The sequence below is a fragment of the Entelurus aequoreus genome, linkage group LG18 (assembly GCF_033978785.1).
Source record: "Entelurus aequoreus isolate RoL-2023_Sb linkage group LG18, RoL_Eaeq_v1.1, whole genome shotgun sequence".
NCBI classification, from domain to species: Eukaryota; Metazoa; Chordata; class Actinopteri; order Syngnathiformes; family Syngnathidae; genus Entelurus; species Entelurus aequoreus.
Genome location: NC_084748.1, coordinates 40,963,073 through 40,984,026, shown reverse-complemented (window position 1 = coordinate 40,984,026; position 20,954 = coordinate 40,963,073). Strand labels below are relative to the sequence as shown.

The following is a 20,954-nucleotide window of genomic DNA, read 5'->3' as shown; positions in this document are numbered from 1 at the left end:
TTCCGGTACAGGCACGGCTTTTTTTTATCAGCGAGCAAAAGTTGCGAACTTTATCGTCGATTTTCTCTACTAAATCCTTTCAGCAAAAATATGGCAATATCGCGAAATGATCAAGTATGACACATAGAATGGATCTGCTATTCCCGTTTAAATTAAAAAAAATCATTTCAGTAGGCCTTTAAAACGCATCTATAAACGCTAGCTTTGAGACTTAGACAAGTTGACCTGCCGCTTCTCTTTCCCCCCCGCCCCCCGCCCCCTCTTCTGCATGAAGAGGATACCAGGTGGCCACGGATAATCCCTGGAGGAGAGGTACCACTCTGGAGGATATGCTGGCTGTCCAAAGTCGGGACCCGGGATGGACCACTCGTCTGTGCATCGGTTGGGGACGTCTCTGCACTGCTGACCTGTCTCCGCTCTGGATGGTCTCCGGCTGGCCCCACTATGGACTAGACTCTCACTATTATGTTAGATCCACTATGAACTGGACTCTCACAATATTATGTTAGATCCACTCGACGTCCATTGCACCGGTCGCCCAGGGGGGTCCCCACATCTGCGATCCTCTCCAAGGTTTCTCATTGTCCCATTGGGTTGAGTTTTTTGTTGCCCTGATGTGGGATCTGAGCCGAGGATGTCATTGTGGCTTGTGCAGCCCTTTAAGACACTCGTGATTTAGGGCTATATACATAAACATTGATTGATTGATGCTGGCTTTTCTAAGTCGTGACCCGAGGTGGGCCACTCTTCTATGACATGAATGAAGACCTCCTACGACCATATGCTTTCCCCCAATGGACTGGACTCTCATATTATCATGCGGCCCCTTCCCAAGGTTTCTTCTTTTTCCCCTTGCCCAAGTGTGGGTTCAGATCAAGGGATGTCATTGTGGTTTGTGCAGCCCTTTGAGGCACTTGTGATTAAGAGCTTTATAAATAAATGGTTATGGTGGCCCCATTAAGATACAGTAATCACTACTTTTGTTGGCAAAGATTTCATCGGCGGTCACTCGAAGTGAGTATGATGTCCTCCTGGTAGGGGGGTATCCCCCTATGGAGGATGCCTGTGCGTGACTTTGTTTAACGTGGGGAGACTGGTGCACAGACAGTCACCACACGATCCTTGACAGATCCGGGTCAGGGTCCAGTGGCATGGAGTCCAAGACGACTGGGGACCCTTTTGTGCTCCAGCCTTCATCCGCCATCCCAGTTGAGGTTTTCACCGTATCCCTGGCTAGGGGGCAGTCAGGTACTAGGCCTTTGCCAAGGGCCATCTGGGGTAACAGTAGTAAAGGGGTTAACCTCCTAGTGCCCCAAGACCCCATAGAGGAGCCCCCACTGCCGGATACACTTTAACGTCATGCCCAGGACGTTGGCAAGATTTATCCCCATACTCACTGGCTTCAAGCGACTCGTTCAGGTGCTAGAACCACACATTATAATCATGCAACATAAACACCTGTCTGAAACTGTTATTTCTATGTATTATATTTGTAAGATGACCGCTAATGTTGTGCAAACTCACTTACAATCAGCGTTCGTGATAACAGCGTTATATAATAACGCCGTTAGTAACGCCGTTACTTTTACTAGTAAGGAGTAATCGAAGCAATGACTTTTAGGTCCTTTACAACAGTGGTCCCCAACCTTTTTGTAACTGCGGACCGGTCAACGCTTGAAAATTTGTCCCACGGAAAAATCTGAACTTTTAATTTTCAGTAAGAGTTTTATTTCATGGGAATTACAACAACACAAGCACATTCAAAATGTAATTAAACAAGTTGTCTAGAAATGTGTTATTGTGTATACTTAAGTTTCTGGTTATTGTTTTTGTCACGGTTGGTAAAACTGGTGAACCCAAATGCAGAAAAGACAAGCAGAAGTAAAGTTCAAGGGTTATAATTAATAAAACCAGAGGGAAAGGAGGGAGCTCATAGTCCTTGGCTTGGCAGTCCAGGAGAGCACACAGAGGCTAGCAGGCTGTGGCAAGCAGGCTGAGGCTAGCAGGCTGAGGCTAGCAGGCTTTGGCTAGCAGGTTGTGGCTAGCAGGCTGAGGCTAGCAGGCTGAGGCTAGCAGGCTTTGGCTAGCAGGTTGTGGCTAGCAGGCTGTGGCTAGCAGGCTGAGGCTAGCAGGCTGTGGCTAGCAGGCTGTGGCTAGCAGGCTGAGGCTAGCAGGCTGAGCAGGCACACACGGCAGGTACGGAACTGAAGGCAGAGGGAAAAAACAGAAGGCTGACATTATAGGCCATTGGTTCCTTGTTTTATTTTTGCAAAAAATACATATCTATTTTTATATTGCTCTTTTTACCTTTGGTATGAACAATATTACGGAAACTCCTAGTTATTGTTATTTTGTTTTTTGTTGTTGCTATTTTTGTTTTACAAAATGTTATTTTGATCATGTCATACTGCATTGTAATATTTTGTTTTGTGATTGTGTGATGTTTTTTGCCTGGACCCCAGAAATAATAGTCTCCACTGCGGTGAAGATTAACGGGGATCCTTAATAAACTAAACTAAACCGGCTTAAAACATTTCCAGGTACGTAAATATAATATCGTAACATTGTCAAAGTATCAGATCAGCTCTAAAAATGCTAATCGGGTCATGCTTAAAGCACTTTTTATGATGTCTTAATGTCTCTGACACCTGAGGTGAAACGTCTGTCATTGCTTTGTGGAAAGTACTTCAAATGTTGATTCTTTCTGTCTTGCCTCTGGTGAGGGCGGTCACATTTTTTTCCCCTCCCGTCTTCTCCTTGCTTTCTCTCTTTGTCTTGTCTTGTTTAAACTTTTTTTGAAGCCTCTTTCTTTGCGCTGTCCTCCAAATCTAAACATCAGACATTGAATGGATTAGCTGGACTCTCGACTCAATTGACAAAATAATTTTGACGAGGAAAAGAGGTTCAGGGGAGCCTGGCTGCCCTGATGGAACCATTGCTGCGGGGTACGTGAGAGATTCCTGGGACAAATGGAGAACCATGTGCCTCTCAGTCTTTTCCATCGTGGACGTGGAAGACATCTACCTATTTGGAACCATGATCGCGGGGCACCTGCTGATTGGGCTGGGCATTGCTCTGGTGCATCGTCAAATTGGTAAGACGATGGCAGCCACTCAAGGAGCCCAAAGGCTGTTCAACGCAATGGAAGGATTGGGTCGGGCTGTGGGAACACAGTCTGGGGCGATTTCTGACCTGAATCGCAAGATGGATCACATCATGGAGAAGCTTGTTGAAAGGGAAAAATTGGATATGAGAGCCAACATGGACGAATAGAACCGACAAGCTATTGTAATGTCTGCTCGCGGAAAAACAAAAATCTTTATCTACGATTTGACTCCCTCGAATGGCCATGACGCTGCAACAACAGGAGCAGCATGTTCTGTAAACATCTCCAAGGACTCTCAAAGATGGACGCTTTTGACTTTCCTCCCTCCTCAACGACACCTGGAAGTCGAACTTTGCTTGCATTGCATGCAAAACGGCCCCGGGCCTATGGACACAACACCACTACACCCCAAGACAATGGGCATATATACAAACACACAACCAACCCCCACCCAACGCCTTCACCACCGCTTGATTCCCTCTGTTGCGAGTTGTTGTGATTATGAAGTGAATTATATTTATATAGCGCTTTTCTCTAGTGACTCAAAGCGCTTTACATAGTGAAAACCCAATATCTAAGTTACATTTAAACCAGTGTGGGTGGCACTGGGAGCAGGTGGGTAAAGTGTCTTGCCCAAGGACACAACGGCAGTGACTAGGATGGCGGAAGCGGGGATCGAACCTGCAACCCTCAGGTTGATGGCACGGCCACTCTACCAACCGAGCTATACCGCCCTATTATATGTAACTTGTTTATGTGTGCTATGGCAAATGAAGTTTTTTCCCTTGGACTCAATCTGGACCCCCTTCCCAAGGGTCCAGCCTTTGACTGATATTTTTTAATCTCCCCCCCCTTTCCCAATATCACCCTTTCCCACCTTTTTTAAGGAGCGCCATAAGTGGCTGATCTGTTGGCGGTCCTGTTCTTGTCTCCCTGTAACGTATGTCCATACTTGCCAACCTTGAGACCTCCGATTCCGGGGGGTTGGGGGTGGGGGGTGGGGGCGTTGTTGGGGGCGTGGTTAAAAGGGGAGGAGTATATTTACAGTTAGAATTCACCAACTCGAGTATTTCATACATATTTCATATATATATATATATATATATATATATATATATATATATATATATATATATATATATATATATATATATATATATATATATATATATATATATATATATATATATAAATATATATATATATATTTTATTATACATATAAATAAAATAAATACTTGAATTTCAGTGTTCCGGAGGCTATCCAGTAGATGGCAGTATTCTCCTGTTTAAGAGTGTCACAACATTGTTGTTTACGGCAGACAAACTGCTTTACGGTAGACGAAAACGTGACTGCTGTTGTTGTGTGTTGTTACCGCGCTGGGAGGACGTTAATGAAACTGCCTAACAATAAACCCACATAAAAAACCAAGAACTCGCCCTCGATCATTCTACAGTTATAATGTGATTGGGCAGGCACGCTGTTTATATCGTGGGAAAGCGGACGTGAAAACAGACTGTCGCCGCTGTCCCCACTCAGGTCCGAATGGCGCTGGAGGGGGCGTGGCCTCCAGCTCCGGCTGAATTCCGGGAGAATTCCGGGAGATTTTCGGGAGAGGCGCTGAATTCCGGGAGTCTCCCGGAAAATCCGGGAGGGTTGGCAAGTATGCGTATGTCGGCTCTTAGTGGGACTGTGCCGGAAATGTAATTTCAGTTCTTATATGTCTTGTACATGTTAAAGAATGGACAATAATAAAGCATCCTGAATCCATCCTGTCTTATGCATAAAACAGCCATGCAACACAAAACATACACAACCGTCATTTTCATACTGATATGATTGAACATTTGCAATGTCTGCCGGGTTACTCCCTGATGGACATTTTGTTGACAGTCAATTTGACAGACAAGGACGGAACGCACGAGCAACACGCCCGTTACCTCCCCAAACAGACCCTGCCTCTCATTCTTTTTCACTACGGCCCTTATTCGGTTCCTCATCAACGCACACATCCTGCTTTTTTATCACTTTATTTTTCCCTCATACCCGTTGATGTGTATTACACGCCAATGCATCTCAGTGCTTGCGCTCTTTCCTCGCCTTCCCCTATGTGCCGCTAGGCACTGCCTTATTCCTCCTCTGGGAATGGTGCAACTCCCTGCCAATTCTCCCCACTCGTTCTTCTCCCCTGAAGCGCCTGGTGCAGGGTCCCTCCTCCTGTATCATCTGACTGACCGTGTTTCCCGATCACGTCCTCACTTTTACATAGAAGGTGTGTGAGGCTGAGCTTTTTCATATGTTACATTTCAATAAGGGTGACATCATTAGAATGCATTCAATATTGCATGTGTGGTCATAGAAAACAAAAAAAAAGGCAATGAAGTGAAATAGGTTTATCCTACAGTATGCCACTGTTTCTTTTGAAAAAAAAAAGCAGACGGTTTTATCATAACATGCACGCAAAACATTTGTTTATGTGTGCATATTTATTTTAACGATACTTTTTTAAAATTGGAAAATGTAAAAAAAATATTGGGACGCATTGAACACGGCAACATTACGGTGATATACCTCATAGAACATATTCCACACATTTTTAAAGATAATTTTAAATAATATCTGTGACAGTATGTTTCATTTTTATGGAACGTGTATTCCTTATTTAAATATACACTATATTGCCAAAAGTATTTGGCCACCCATCCAAATGATCAGAATCAGGTGTCCTAATCATTGGACCCGGCCACAGGTGTATGAAATGAAGCACTTAGGACATGGAAACTGTTTCTACAAACATTTGTGAAAGAATGGGCCTCAGGAGCTCAGTGATTTCCAGCGTGGAACTGTCATAGGATGCCACCTGTGCAACAAATCCAGCCGTGAAATTTCCCCGCTCCTAAATATTCCAAAGTAAACTGTCGGTTTTATTATAAGAAAATGGAAGAGTTTGGGAACAACGGCTCCTCTTGACAACATTGGTGCAGTTCAGCTAAAATTGTTAGTTTTCTCACATGGACTTGTTTCTTCAGCATTGTCCACATGTTCTCAATGGGGTTTAAGTCAGAACTTTGGGAAGGCCATTCTAAAACCTTAATTCTAGCCTGATTTAGCCATTCCTTTACCACTTTTAACATGTGTTTGGGGTCATTGTCCTGTTGGAACACCCAACCTCCTGGCTGATGATTTTAGGTTGTCCTGAAGAATTTGGAGGTAATCCTCCTTTTCCATTGTCCCATTTACTCTGTAAAGCACCAGTTCCATTGGCAGCAAAACATGCCCAGAGCATGATACTGCCACCACTATGCTTCACGGTAGGATAGGTGTTCCTGGGATTAAAGGCCTCACCTTTTCTCCTCCAAACATATTGCTGGGTATTGTGGCCAAACAGGTCAATTTTGGTTTCATCTGACCACAGAACTTTCCTCCAGAAAGTCTTATATTTGTCCATGTAATCAGCAGCAAACTTTAGACAAGCCTTAAGGTGTCGCTTCTGGAGCAAGGGCTTCTTACTTGCATGGTAGCCTCTCAATCCATGACGATGCGAAACACGCTTGACTGTGGACACTGACACCTGTGTTCCAGCAGCTTCCAATTCATTGCAGACCTGCTTTTTGGTAGTTCTCGGTTGATCATCTCTTGATCATCCTGACCAATTTTCTCTCAGCAGCAGGTGATAGCTTGCATTTTCTTCCTGATCGTGGCAGTGACAAAACTGTGCCATGCACTTTATACTTACGAACAATTTTCTTTTTCTGTCTTGCCTCTGGTGAGGGCGGTCACATTTTTCTCCGCTCCCTCCTTCCCTGCTTGCTCTCTTCGTTTTTGTCTTGTCTGAACTTTTTTATAGCCTCTTCTTTGCGCTGTCCTCAAATCTAAACATCAAACATGGATATGATCAGCTGGACTCTCGACGCAATTGACAAAGTCTTTTCGACAAGGAAAAGAGGTTCGGGGTAGCCTGGCTGCCCTGATGGAACCATTGCTGCGGGGTACGTGAGAGACTCCTGGGATAAATGGAGAATCATGTGCCTCTCAGTCCTTTCCATCGAGGACGTGGAAGACATCTACCTATTCGGAACCGTGTGGCGATTTCTGAACTGAATCACAAGATGGATCACATCATGGAGAAGGAGAATTTAATTGAATTTGAGAGAAACCAGCATGGACAAATAGAGCAGGCAAGTCATTGTTTTTGACTGCTCGAGGAAAACAACATCCTAATCTACGACTTGACTCCCTAGAATGGCCTTTACGCTATCAGGAACAGGCTGTTCTGAAAAACACCCCCGAGGACACCTCAACGATGGACCCTTTTGACCTCCCTTTTTCTCAACAACACCTGGTGTCGAACTTTGAGATCGGCCCCAGTCCACAAAAACATTTCAACATCACACCCAAGTTAGTTGGGCCTACATGCACGCACCCGCCCCTTCCTCAACCAACGCCTTCATTACTGCTTAATTCCGGGGTTATGGACGGCTAGTAGCGCTTTATAGCAGCAGGCCGGCCTCCAGGGCCCCAAATCCCCCCACCCCTCTGTTGCGAGTTGTTGTGATTATATGTAACATGTTTATGTGTGCTATGCTATGTGAGGTTTTTTCCCTTGGACTCAGTTTGGACCCCCTTCCGAGGGTCCAGCCTTAGACTGATATTTTTTACTCTTCCCCCCTTTCCCAATATCACCTTTTTCCCACCTTTTTTAAGGAGCGCCGTAAGTGGCTGATCCGTTGGCGGTCCCGTCTTGTCTCCCTGTAACGTATGTCTGCTCTTAGTGGGACTGTGCCGACAATGACATTTCAGTTCTTATGTGTCTTGTACATGTTAAAGAATGGACAATAATAAAGCATCTTGAATCTTGAATCTTGAATTGTCTGCACAGTTGTTCTTGGGACCTTAAGCTGCTTTGCAATGGCTCCAAGTGACTTTCTTGACTTGTTCAAGTCAATGATTCGTTTTTTCAGATCTGCTGCTGAGTTCCTTTGACTTTCCCATTGTCGCATTTGTAACCGGGTCTAAAGACTGCATCACATGAGCCCTATTTAAGTGGGCTCAGATAAGTCGACAGGTGTCGTCAATCATAATCACTCACATGAAGTTAAGAGGCCATGCCATGAAGTTAATTTGATTTGATTGTAACTTTTCTACATCACCAAAGTTGATCATGTATGTTGCTGTATGTATACTTTTGACCCAGCAGATTTGGTCACATTTTCAGTAGACCCATAATAAATTCATAAAAGAACCAAACTTCATGAACGTTTTTTGTGACCAACAAGTATGTGCTCCAATCAATCTATCACAAGAAAATAAGAGTTGTAGAAAGTATTGGAAACTCGAGACATCCATGACCTTATGTCCTTAACAAGTGTATGTAAACTTTTGACCATGACTGTATGTTACACAAAGAACAAGCACCAAATCATAAGGTTTGGCATGAGCTTTCCCGCAGTTTCGGTTGCTCTGAAAGGTGGGTTTTGTTTTATTTTTTTTAAAAGTGGGCCATTTGCGACATCACAGGTTGACGGATGTACATTTGTGGTCATTCTCGGGTATGTTGTGTCATCAAACCTTCTCCCCTTCTGCTGAGCCAACACAGTTGACACAGGATATTTGTTATTGTTGTCCTCCCGCCTGCTCTGATCTCTGTAAAATAAATATGTCTGTTTATTTGTCCACTACATTGTACAACTGTTTTGTCAAGATAGGCCACTACGAAATTGGATTAGCCGCTAAACTCCGCCTTAGCTTGCGGAAACACATGATAAGGTAGGATGAAGTATTGTATTAATGTAATCGTGGCATGCACATAATAACACCAATGTGCGACATACAGTGAAATAAATGCTGGTAAAAACAGCTTTTTTTTTATTGCAGCCCTGTATCGATCGGAGAGTAGGCAGGTGTACATAATGTCTGCCACAAGCTTTGTGTGGCCCTAAACAAGATTTTGCTGGTAGCCCCATTTTGGCCTTTAGTATTATTTATTTATGATCATTATTAAACTCCTGAAGGGCCACCACCCCACCCTAAATCTAGCATCCCCACCCTACGTAAACACACTCAGTATGTTTACCTGTACTAAAAATCGAGTTATTGATTTAATTTGGTTGAAACTAGCTTTTTAAAACACATGTACACAATCTTAAGCTTTTTGCATGCATTTTTTTTTTACATGGAAAACACTTTAATATGGTTTTTGACTTTTTAAAGATGGGATTAAAATATCTAGATTCTAGTTGTACATCTGTCTTTGAAAACCCCGCCTCTGTTTCCAGCATTAATCAAGGTTCCTTGAATGCACCACAGTTATGTATTTTATTTTTACCTTTCTTATATCACTGCGTGCGTGTGTGAATATTGTGGAGAATGCATATATGTTTAAGAGTTATTTCTTTATTCATAGTCATGTTTAAAGCAGCTAGTGTTTTTCCATTTGTACTCTTTCTATTTTTTTCATTTTATGTCCGCAAGTAAACTGTGTGTGTTACCTTGAAGGTTTGGAATGTATGAGTTGGAGGACTCCCTTATATCTTATCGGTATTAGAACAATGAGGCTGTATTCCTTTCTGGACAGGGTGGGGGCTTTCTTCGTATGCATGCAAGGAGTTGTCTCTTCCGTTTGAATGTTAGACCATCCCGAGATGACGGTATGACTGCATTGATGTGGGCTGGTCTCCTAAAGCTTTAGTAAAACTTGATAATATTCCTATTCTGTCTTGATGGTCCTTCTTACTCTGCATATATGTCATCTGAACGAACTTGGGATTGACCAGTGACTTTAATTCCCTGAGAGGTAGACTGGTCAGACGCAACAATACGCGTGTGAATGCATGAATGTGAGCTTTGATGGTGTTATGACGTCTGTTTCGTGACGTCTTATTTGATTCCAACAACCCTATCATTGGACTTTGACAACAACATTGATTTTATCGTAATTTTTATGACATTGTGAATGTGACTCTTACAACTCACGATTCGGTTCTGATATATGGGGTGATTTTTCGATTCAGAATCGATTCTCGATTCAACACAATTCTCGTTTGAAACCGATTCTCACAATTTACTACTTGAAATAAAAAAAAATGTATTTTTAAAACAGGTTACCTCTTACAAAACCTCTTCTTGTCTGCTGATGTATAACAATATACATATATTTTTACTATTCAAATGAAAGTAAAACATTTTCAAATTTTAACAAAAGCCCAAGCCATGACCATGTGGCCCTCCTGGTTGTTCTGGCCCTTAACAACCGTGTAAATATATTAAACGGACCGGCCCTGGTGAAATTGTATAATGTTTTGAAGTTTATTTGACTGTGTCTTGAAAAAAAAATAGTGGTTACATGTTTGGTTTCAAGATATAAATGTAACAGTGTACATTTTCAAAATATATATTGGGATACTTTTGTAAATGTTGCGGTGCAGAAGGTTTCAATTGCCAGCTAAAGGGATCGCATGTCATTTTCTGTGCGACAGTTTTTTTGTACGGTTTTCCTGTGTTTAGTGTTCCTTCCTGTCCAGCGCTCATTATTTTTGTTCTTCTTCCTGTATTGGTTATGTCTTGCAGTTTTTTTTTAGCGCTGTTCTCTTCACCTGCTCTTGATTAATGATCAGTGGACTCACCTGCCTCTGTCCACAAATCAGCAGTGTTTTAAAAAAACGGCGTTACAGAATAACAGCGTTTCTAACCCCTTTAATTGTTCTAGTGAGGAATATTGTAATTAATTGCGTTCATGTATGTTACAATACCGTTACTGATACGTTTGATGTAACGTGGCACGCTACTGTGGACAAGGCGGTTTTAGAATCGCAAAAAGTTCACTTCAGGAAGTAGCTCTTTATTACTGCAAGCAGAAGCCACTGCATGCACACACACACACACACACACACACACACACACACACACACACACACACACACACACACACACACACACACACACACACACACACACACACACACACATTGCTTATCATTTGGAATGGGGACCATGTTTTTGATCATCACTTGTGGGGACCACCCTTTCTACAGGTTGTGGAGGCATAAAATAAATGAGGTAAAATGTCCACTGCCCAGTTAGCTCATACACGTCATTAAATCTCAGGATTGATGAAGTAATGTGCTGATCATTCTTACTGGGGACCCTGGGGAAAAAGAGTTAATATGGTTCATGGGGGACCAAATTTAAATAATTTTGCATAATTCACACAAATTTGTATGTGACTACTTAGGACTATTTAAAAAAAAAAAAAGTTCAAATTACATATGACATGATCCTCAGAATACAGCACTACAGCTGTCCTCTTATAGGAAGTTTCACCACTTAAATGTTCAAGCAAATCTTCTGTGACATGACTGAAAACTGCTATTTAGCAGTAATGAAGTTGTCTGCAACTCCAACTAGCATATATAGAAGGATGGAAAATTCTGAATGTGAATCATACTTTAAGGTAATAATGTTTCATAATCATGCTGTATGAAAATGTCATCCAAAGGAACACTAAACCAGATTTTGTTTTTGGAAAAAATATATTAGTTTTAACTAAGGATGGATACCATACAGAATCACAGTACTATTAATGCCAGGATAACAAATGTTTCACTTTTCAAGAAAATTAATTTTGTCCTTTACCAATATTTGAAACACGTAAACAAAGTAAGCCAAATTTCCCTGTAAAAATGTTTTATGGGCCGAAGCTTAAAAATCACTTAGGCATCTTCAGAATGGATCTGACTATCATTTAAAAAGGTTTCCCTTTAGGGGACCTGTTTTTTTGTCCCCATACCGTCAGAGGTCCCCTAAAGGTGACTGTGTAAACAGAGCGATGTCCCCATTAAGTAAGCATTGCCAGAACACACACACACACACACACACACACGTACACACACACACACACACACACACACACACACACACACACACACACACACACACACAAGAACACTCTACTACTACTACGGGGGAATAATGAATAACGAATAACGGTGTTATATGACAACAGTGTTACTAACAAGCAATCTAATGAATTACTTTTATGTACGTTACAACGCCATATTACTATTATTATTGTTTACGTTAACAACAACCTTTCTAAAATATATCCTACAAGAAATGTGTGTGTAGTGGATTGTCCGAAGCTTAAGCAGGCAACAAAAGTAGTTTAGTACAACAATTTTATTTACCCATTATCAGAAGTGCAGGTTGAATTGAGTTGGCCGTGCAGACAGACCACATGTTACTCCGGAGAAAACAAGACACACACAAGCCAAAATCACTGTCGAGTTCCGGTCTTCTGCCATTTTTTATATGTCTCTTGTGCTTCACTGTTTTTTATCTAGTGCGTCATGATTGTTTTGTTTTGGTTTTGTCTGTTCCAAAACAACCTTGTATCTCTTAGTCATATTTGGAAATTCTAAACATTCTGTAGACAGGTTGGCATAACTCCATATTCACCTTTGTCCCACAACTGGTCCATTCAATGGCACAAAATAGAAGAGAATTGAAAATGAGCGGACATTCTTAAAAGACAAGAAATATAGATCATAAGGTCAGAAATTCTACGACATACCCTCCTTCCAGGGTCTTAAGACCCTGGACCAAAACCATTTCTGATGTAGACCACTAAGTTAAATCTCTACCACAGATAGAGGCAAAAACCTCAATGTTTTTATACGAGGCAAAAATTCCGTCTATGACCCTCCTTCAGAGCGATCGCTGTTACCAGCCTGCAGTAAAACCATCTTACAGAACAGGAGGTGAGGGAGGGGGGAATTAAACCAGATAAGAAACCAGGTGCTACACAAAAGTTATTAAATTACGCATACATCTAAATGTACCAACATAAACTGACTCACTCAATACACACACATTTCAGCATTCATCATTATACACACACATTTATAAATTACAATACCACCCCATGTCTAGACAAATATAAACAACTACGGACGGTATAGCTCGGTTGGTAGAGCGGCCATGCCAGCAACTTGAGGGTTGCAGGTTCGATCCCCGCCTCCGCCATCCTAGTCACTGCCGTTGTGTCCTTGGGCAAGACACTTTACCCACCTGCTCCCAGTGCCACCCACACTGGTTTAAATGTAACTTAGATATTGGGTTTCACAATGTAAAGTGCTTTGAGTCACTTGAGAAAAAGCGCTATATAAATGTAATTCACTTCACTTCACTAATGCACGCGTGCTTTTGTGAAATCGGCCGTCTCATATCACAAAAACCAGGTTCCATCATTGCTCATACAACGGCGATTAACCCGTTTCATTGGAGCAGCACATGCGTTATCCTCCCTGACCAACACGGACAAACCTGGCCTAATGCCCAGTAAGACCACGGGGAATCACCCAACAATCCTACAAACTCGTGTCTGGTCAGTCCATATAGTTTCACCAGGGCTCTACCATACGGAGCCCTTAACTCTATCCATCTATACTGCAGCAAATTTCCAAATTCGTGACAACTTGGCTCAGTTGATCTCCTTTACCGGAGTCACTGAACGATCACCTTATATCAGGCTTTTTACCCGGCTGCAGTTTCCACATAGACAGATACGTAGGACCTTCATAGACGTAATAAATTTGTGTGGGCCAAATGTCACACCAGTTAGCCAACCTTGCCTTAAATTTCGCTGTGTCCAACTCCGGCTAACCTAATGTACTTGCAGAAAAAAACATCCTCTGCCAACAACGACAGAGGATGAAGAGGTTAAAAGAAATGTTTCGTCTCACATCGTCTATGCTTCAAAAACACTCCAAACCACCAACATTCTATTAACAATCCCCTTATAGCTAAAAACAAGAAATCACAAGTTTTCAACAAACACACAGACAAATGATCACATATAAAACAACTCAATCCAACCATAATTTACCCCATTCCAGGTTGTTTTTGGAGAACCTGACTAAACCTATCTTTTATCAAAAATAGATTCAGCAATTAGTCTTATCGATCCGGCTCTCTCCAGGCAGAAAATGTTTACACTTTAAAGCAAACTGCTTACCTTGTGATGCGCATGCAACACACTGTCTGCCTGACAGAGAGAGCGGGAGCGGCTGTCGACCTGTAGCTTCTGTGCCATCCTGTTCGTGACGCCAATGTGTGTAGTGGATTGTCCAAAGCTTAAGCAGGCAACAAAAGTAGTTTAGTACAACAATTTTATTTACCCATTATCAGAAGTGCACGTTGAATTGAGTTGGCCGTGCAGACAGACCACATGTTACTCCGGAGCAAACAAGACACACACAAGCCAAAATCACTGTCGAGTTCCGGTCTTCTGCCATTTTTTATATGTCTCTTGTGCGTCACTGTTTTTTATCTAGTGCGTCATGATTGTTTTGTTTTGGTTTTGTCTGTTCTAAAACAACCTTGTATCTCTTAGTCATATTTGGAAATTCTAAACATTCTGTAGACAGGTTGGCATAACTCCATATTCACCTTTGTCCCACAACTGGTCCATTCAATGGCACAAAATAGAAGAGAATTGAAAATGAGCGGACATTCTTAAAAGACAAGAAATATAGGTCAAAAGGTCAGAAATTCTACGACATGTGCATGTGTTGACAATGACAACTTAAGACACATGGAAACTATCAAAGACCATACACAGTAAGGATTTTAAGTGCCACATTTCGGGCAATTAGACCAGCTCCATTGTGTTTGTTGATGTTCTAATCCAGGGGTGTCAAACTCAAACACAGAGTGGGCCAAAATTTAAAACTGAACAAAGCCGAGGGCCAAGGTTGAACAAATAAACCTTTTAATAGGGACCAAAACAAGTTTTGCATTGAATATTGAACAAGAAAGGCTTATATAACTTTATAGTGAAATGCAAAATCGAGTTTCAAATAATAATAGTAATAATTAAAAAATATCAATGGCATATCAAATACAATTTAAATAAAAATTGAATGCTTCTTTTCTATTTGCAGCCCTCTGAGGTAAATATCAACATTAACTTTTTCCACAGGCTAATACATTTGAAAATAAAATAACAATGAATAAACCAACCATTCAGGACTTTAAACTAATCTGATGTGCCCAAGCCAGATACCTGGCATCTTTTCTTGGATGCTAGTTCATTAATGTCGGGGCTCAGGCTTTGAGCTGAGGCAACCTTCATTATCAAACGAAGGGGTTCATCAGTCATTATATCTCGTAGTCCATCCGGATCACAGTCTTGGGGGCCTGCCTTAAAGGCACTACATTTAACGTCCTCTACGAGCTGTCGTCACGTCCGCTTTTCATCCATTCTAACAACGTGCCGGCCCAGTCACAAGATATGTGCGGCTTCTGTACGCACACACACGTGAATGCAACGCATACTTGATCAACAGCGATACAGGTTACACTGAGGGTGGCCGTATAAACGACTTTAACACTGTTAGAAATATACGCCACACTGTGAATCCACACCAAACAAGAATGACAAACACATTTCGGGAGAACATCCGCACCGTAACACAACATAAACACAACGGAACAAATACCCAGAACCCTTTGCAGCACTAACTCTTCCGGGACGCTACAAAATACACCCCCGCTACCACCAAGGCCTGACCCCCAAACCCCCCCCAACACCCTGTGTTGTTACTTCTTCCTATTTGATATCAAGTTCATTTTAGGCTGTCCTGTTGTTGACATAACCACGTCAAAAGTAGCATGCCACGTTACATCAAGCTATAGCTAACGCCGTTGTAACGGACCTAAAAGTAATTAATTTGATTACACGTTATTAGTAAAAGTAATGGCGTTACCAGCGCCATTATTTAATAACGCCATTATTTAATAACGCCATTATTTACTAACGCCATTATTACGAACACCGGTAGCGGCCCAATCAATGCGGGGATGCCGGTCGCAAATGTCTCCCGTGCCGCACTTTGGATACCACCGATTTAAATCATTCGTATTTTAAATTTTTAGTTGTGATAACATCAAATGCTTTCTTAGAAAACAAAATTTTAAAAATCATAATTTCCATCCATCCATCCATTTTCTACCACTTGTCCCTTTCGGGGTCGCGGGGGGCTGCAATTGGGCGGATGGCGGGGTACACCCTGGACAAGTCGCCACCTCATCGCTAAAAATCCTAATAAAGACTTCTTATTTTACTGTGTTATTAAGTGAATACCAGTTTCACCAAATTTGGTAGACTTTTTTGGCAACAAAAAAAAGATTAAATACACTATATTGCCAAAAGTATTTGGCCACCTGTCTCAACTCACATATGAACTTGAAGTGCCATCCCATTCCTAAACCATAGTGTTCAATATGATGCCGGTCCACCTTTTGCAGCAGCTTCAACTCTTCTGGGAAGGCTGTCCACAAGGCTGTGGAGTGTGTTTATAGGAATTTTCGACCATTCTTCCAAAAGCATGTTGGTGAGGTCACACACTCATGTTGGTCGAGAAGGCCTGGCTCTCAGTCTCTGTTCTAATTCATCCCAAAGGGTTCAGGTCAGGACTCTGTGCAGGCCAGTGAAGTTCATCCACACCAGACTCTGTCATCAATGTCTTTATGGACATTGCTTTGTGCACCAGTGCACAGTCATGTTGGAAGAGGAAGGGGCCCGCTCCAAAGTTGGGAGCATGGAATTGTCCAAAATGTTTTGGTATGCTGGAGCATTCGAAGTTCCTTTCACTGGTTCTAAGGGGCCATACCCCGACTCCTGAAAAAAAACCCAACACCGTAATTCCTCCTCCACCAAATATCACACTCGGCACAATGCAGTCCGAAATGTACCGTTGTCCTGGCAACCTCTAAACCCAGACTCGTCCATCAGATTGCCAGATGGAAAAGTGTGATTCATCACTCCAGAGAACGCGTTTCCACTGGTCTATAGTCCAGTGGCTTGATTTTATACACCTGTGGCCGAGCAAAGTGATTAGGACAGGGGTGTCAAATGTAAGACCCCAGGTTTTATCCGGCCCGCGGGATGAGTTTAACCTGACTCTCGCCAGATCCTTGTAGTTCGCTGAGCTCCACACAAGGATATGGGACTTCTCAATAGGAGATGTATTTCAGAAGGCGGGGCCTTGTAAAAAAAAATCTTTATATGTGATTGGAAAAACCACTTGTCCGTTATCTTGAATGACGTGCTACTTCGACCACTCACATAAAAATCAACCTGTGACGCTGATGAGAGCGACGCTGGGAAATCCAAAACAGAACAGTCGACATATTGGATAACAACAGAGCGAAAAGTTCTCTGTTAATATTTTAAATAATTAATATTCGATAGATTCGACAAAACAGTTGCAATAGCAGAATCAATGTCAGCACACGACTCCTCGCTGCTTGGCGGCATTGTTGTTTGAATCAAACAGTCGCTTCGGCGCTACGTCACATCTATGAAATCCCGCCTGGCGATCCTGATTGGTTCAATATTTTTCTATCTTGAAGGAGTTTGCATTGCCTTCTAGCCCAGATCCTTGTGTGGAGCTCAGCGAACTACAAGGATCTGGCGAGAGTCAGGTTAGGATGAGTTTGCCAAGTATAAAAGCCAAAATTTTTGAATGAAAGAAACTGCTGTTCTAAATGTGTCCACTAGATGTCGGAATAGCAATTCTTTGTAGATTATGCTACATATGTAAAAAAAACAAAAAAAACACATGATGTTAGTGCACCAGTCGAGGAAAATGAGTAAACTACATAAATAACATCCTGTAATTTGATTTATATATATATATATATTTTATCTTGATAGATTGAAAATTAACACCAATGAGTTGCTGATGAACATTATCACATCATTTATTCAGAAAGTATAAATAACGACAAATAAAGCTAAACTACTATAAACCACAACATGCAAGTGTAAAAAAAAAACCAAAAAACATTATGATTTGTACATTTTCAGGATGTGCTTGTTCTATTTTTAAACAAAGAAAACCATCGGAAGTTGTCTTTATTTTTAAGTTATCGTGCCGTGATTTTACCAGTCCGGCCCACTTGGGAGTAATTTTTCTCCATGTGGCCCCTCCCGATCTAAAATGAGTTTGACACCCCTGGATTAGGACACCTGATTTTGATCATTTGGATGGGTGGCCAAATACTTTTGGTTATTTAGTGCGGTGTTTTTCAACCACTGTTAGTGTGCCGCGGGATATGGTCTGGTGTGCCGTCACCTATTTGGGTTAAAGATAAGTTTTGCAAACCAGTAATTATAGTCGGCAAACTATGTGTTGTTGTTGAGTGTCGGTGCTGTCTAGAGCTCGGCAGAGTAACCGTGTAATACTCTTCCATATCAGTAGGTGGCAGCCGGTAGCTAATTGCTTTGTAGATATCGGGAACAGCGGATGGCAGTGTGCAGGTAAAAAGGTGTTTTATGCTTAAACCAAAAATAAACAAAAGGTGAGTGCCCCTAAGAAAAGGCATTGAAGCTTAGGGAAGGCTATGCAGAACGAAACTAAAACTGAACTGGCTTCAAAGTAAAGAAAAACAGAATGCTGGACGACAGCAAAGACTTACTGTGGAGCAAAGACGGCATCCACAAAGTACATCCGAACATGACATGTCAACCAACAATGTCCCCGCAAAGAAGGATAAAAACAACTGAAATATTCTTGATTGCTAAAACAAAGTAGATGCGGGGAATATCGCTCAAAGGAAGACATGGAACTGCTACAGGAAAATACCAAGTAAAGAGAAAAAGTCACCAAAATAGGAGCGCAAGACAATAACTAAAACACTTCACACAGGAAAAGAGTCAAAAACTCAAAATAAGTCAGGGCGTGATGTAACAGGTGGTGACAGTACACCTACTTTGAGACAAGAGCTATATTGATTCATGGTTGGTTATGGTTTAAAGCAGTGGTTCTTAATCTGGGTTCGGTCGAACCCTAGGGGTTCGGTGAGTCGGTCTCAGGGGTTCGGCGAAGGTCAAGACACACCCGACTCATCGTGTAAAAAAAAACGTCTCCCTATCGGCGTATTATGGATACCCCCAAACAATATTCCCTTTAATTTTCCATCTGATTTGCAGGTGTGTAAAAAAAGAATAATTATGTATAAGTTATCACACAACTCTTATGCTTAAAGGCTGTTGCTATAGTTATTATAGTGCTGAAGTTGTACTTTTCTATCTGTGCAAAGGCACAACTTGTAATCTTGCTTTGCGAGTTGTCTCGTGTCAGCAGTTTGTTTCCAGACCCTGCCTGCTGACTGCCAAGGACAAACATCGAGTACCTCAACCCAGACAAAACAGAGGCAGGGCGAAATCACGAGTGTCAGCACATTTCCATTCTGAATAATCATGTATTGTGTCTCCTGGGGCTGCTTGCATTACCCCTCCCTTCAGAAGCAGCCTTAGTGATGTTAACTAGGAACTTCCCGAATAAATAGAGGAGCACGTGGGAATGTACCTTAGAGCGTAGGGGGAAACTGTAACTGAGTGTACAGCCCAATACGTCTCTCCTCATGAGTAAAATTCAACTCTGTCTCTGCTTGATTCCTTCTTCTTGTCTTGTGTAATAGATAGTTCGGTGTTTGAACCTGACAGTAATTTGTTGTGAGTTCATGCACTGTGTTGGTTTTGTTCTTGGAACAAGGTGATGTTCATGCACGGTTCATTTTGTGCACCGGTAAAAAAACATACAACTTTGTCTTTAATTTAAAAATATATATATATAATAATATTTTTCACTAAAGAAGGGTTCGGTGAATGCACATTTGAAACAGTTGGGGTTCGGTACCTCCAACACGGTTAAGAACCACTGGTTTAAAGGCCTACTGAAACCCACTACTACCGACCACGCAGTCTGATAGTTTATATATCAATGATGAAATCTTAACATTGAAACACATGCCAATACGGCCGGGTTAACTTATAAAGTGCAATTTTAAAATTCCCGCCACACTTCCGGTTGAAAAACTCCTTTGGATATGATTTATGCGCGTGACGTCACAAAACCCACGGAAGTGGTTGGACCCCATCGACCCGATACAAAAACCTCTTGTTTTCTTCAACAAAATTCGACAGTATTCTGGACATCTGTGTTGGTGAATCTTTTGCAATTTGTTTAATGAACAATGGAGACTGCAAAGAAGAACGCTGTAGGTGGGATCGATCGGTGTATTAGCGGCTAAGTACAATACTTACAGCAACACAACAAGGACTACTTACTTAGAAGACACCTAGCCGATGCTTGCTGCCAAACCCACGGATGAAGTCCTTCGTCGCGCCGTCGATCGCTGGAACGCAGGTGAGCACGGCTGTTGATGGGAAGATGAGGGCTGGCTGGCGTAGGTGGAGCGCTAATGTTTTTATCATAGTTCTGTGAGGTCCGGTTGCTAAGTTGCTAAATTAGCCTTAGCGTCGTTAGCAACAGCATTGTTAAGACTTACCAGGCTGAGAATTTTTAACCGTGTAGTTACATGTACATGGTTTAATAGTATTGTTGATCTTCTGTCTATCCTTCCAGTCAGGGGTTTATTTCTTTTGTTTCTATCTTCATTTGAGAACGATGCTATCACGTTAGCTCAGTAGCTAAGTGTGTCACCGATGTATAGTCGTGGAGATAAAAGTCACTTTAAATGTCCATTTCGCGTGCTCGACTCTCATTTTCAAGAGGATATAGTATCCGAGGTGGTTTAAAATACAAATCCGTGAACCACAATAGAAAAAGGAGAAAGTGTGGAATCCAATGAGCCAGCTTGTACCTAAGTTACGGTCAGAGCGAAAAAAGATACGTCCATCACTGCCTCTCTAGTCCTTCACTGTAACGTTCCTCATCTACGAATCTTTCATCCTCGCTCAAATTAATGGGGTAATCGACGCTTTGTCGCTCCGAATCTCTCTCGCTCCATTGTAAACAACGGGGAATTGTGAGGAATACTA

General features: G+C 41.9%; 1 long non-coding RNA gene across 1 annotated transcript; it reads right to left on the bottom strand.

Annotated features, from left to right (window-relative positions):
- Positions 1-1,729: 1,729 nt before the first annotated feature.
- Positions 1,730-20,946, bottom strand: LOC133634129 (uncharacterized). The gene is made up of 3 exons (XR_009821880.1): positions 20,241-20,946; positions 14,118-14,235; positions 1,730-2,204 (listed from the first exon to the last, which is right to left on the bottom strand). It is a non-coding gene; the product is annotated as an uncharacterized LOC133634129 (long non-coding RNA).
- Between the last annotated feature and the right edge of the window lie 8 nt (positions 20,947-20,954).